We start from the raw sequence: 2,043 nt of genomic DNA on the forward strand, positions 1-2,043 counted from the left end.
ACCCTCGTAGAATAAAGGCTGTACAGTACAAATGTAACTTTGTCAGAATGGTCAATACAGATAACTGTTATAATTTAAGTCAAGAATCGATAGATCAAGAACGTTTATATTTGCTTGGTTGCCATCTTTGAGATTTATTGCGCACTAGAATATGGGCTTAAACACGCACCTAGGTCATACAAAAATAATTAAGTTTGTGAAATAAGGCAAAAAAGTATTTCGGTTGTTAATACGACACATGTTACGAGGGTAATCCCAAAAGTAAGGTCTCCTATTTTTTTATAAGTGCATAGACCTGTTTATTTCTACAATGGCTTACATCAGGTTACAGATTGAACATTTAGCTATTTTTCGACATAATCACCATTTCTATCGATGCATTTTTGTAGACGATGTGGCAGTTTTTGTATGCGCATGTCATAGCAGTTCGCCGCCATGCTGTTCAGAAAGTTATGAACCTCTTCTTTCACCTCGTCGTCGGAGCTGAATCCCTGGGACCACAATTAACGCTGACAGGTACTTTGAGACTCTGAAAAAACTCAAATGGGCAATTCAGAACCGGAGAAGAGGAATGTTGAGCAAGGGCGTACACTTTCTCCATGACAACGCTCGCCCACACATCGCTCGGCAAACCGTTGCTCTTCTGCAACAGTTTCAGTGGAACACAATCACTCACCCACACTTTTGGTCCTGACTTGGCGCCCAGTGACTATCACCTGTTTCCTAAGTTAAAAGAACATTTGGCCGGAAAGCGATTCAGCTCCGACGACGAGGTGAAAGAAGAGGTTCGTAACTTCCTGAACAGCATGGCGGTGAACTGGTATGACATGGTCATACAAAACTGCCACAGCGTCTACAAAAATGCATCGACAGAAATGGTGATTTTTGTGTTAGCAGAAGAGCCAAGCCGGCCGGAGTGGCCGAGTGGTTAAAGGCGCTACAGTCTGGAACCGCCCGACCGCTACGGTCGCAGGTTCGAATCCTGCCTCGGGCATGGATGTGTGTGATGTCCTTAGGTTAGTTAGGTTTAAGTAGTTCTAAGTTCTAGGGGACTTATGACCACAGCAGTTGAGTCCCATAGTGCTCAGAGCCATTTGAACCAGAAGAGCCAACACCGTGTTACGAGTGGAGGCCGAAATGCACGCGTTTTAGCTCACGCAGGCTGGCGTGAGGAGGGAAGAACGATACAGACGTGAGGTCTGGAACATGACAAGGAATGAGAATTCAGAAAGCGGACGTAATTAGTTTGATACTTAACTTTAATCCATTAATGATGAACGTCGCTCTTGACGGTACATGATTCATAATATCTGTTCAGAATACATTCTTGAAGATAGTTCTTATAGTAACTGAATATGGCGCCTTGCTAGGTCGTAGCAAATGACGTAGCTGAAGGCTATGCTAAGCTGTCGTCTCTGCAAATGAGACAGCGAACCATCGCTAGCAAAGTCGTCTGTAAAACTGGGACGAGTGCTAGGGAGTCTCTCTAGACTAGACCTGCCGTGTGGCGGCGCTCGGTCTGCAATCACTGACAGTGGCGACACGCGGGTCCGATGTATATTAACGGACCGCGGCCGATTTAAAGGCTACCACCTACCCAGTGTGGTGTCTGGCGGTGACACCACAGTGATTATGTCGAAAAATAGCTAAATGTTCAAGATGTAAACCATTACAGAAATAAACAGGTGTATGTACTTATAAAACCATTACAGAAATAAACAGGTGTATGTACTTATGAAAAATAGACCTTACTTTTGGGATTACCCTCATACAATGTTTCCCCAAGAACCTACAGCTGAACCGATTACAAGGAGTAGATGAATTCATTCCCTTCGTCCACTATAGGATCCTTAACTACGGTGTTAAACGTCGTCGGCAATCTCATTTTCGTTACCGGTACTGTTCATGACTCTTTCCTCAGTTTTTCTGTCAACCAGTATTCTATGCTCAGACTCTTCATCACATTCAACAGGTCTGGAAATTCTATAATTTCGCAGACGTGGCAGTGTAAGAGGTTGGAGCACAGCTGAAGGGAACGTTAAA

This window comes from Schistocerca serialis, chromosome 7 (genome assembly GCF_023864345.2).
Source record: "Schistocerca serialis cubense isolate TAMUIC-IGC-003099 chromosome 7, iqSchSeri2.2, whole genome shotgun sequence".
In the NCBI taxonomy this organism is placed as follows: domain Eukaryota; kingdom Metazoa; phylum Arthropoda; class Insecta; order Orthoptera; family Acrididae; genus Schistocerca; species Schistocerca serialis.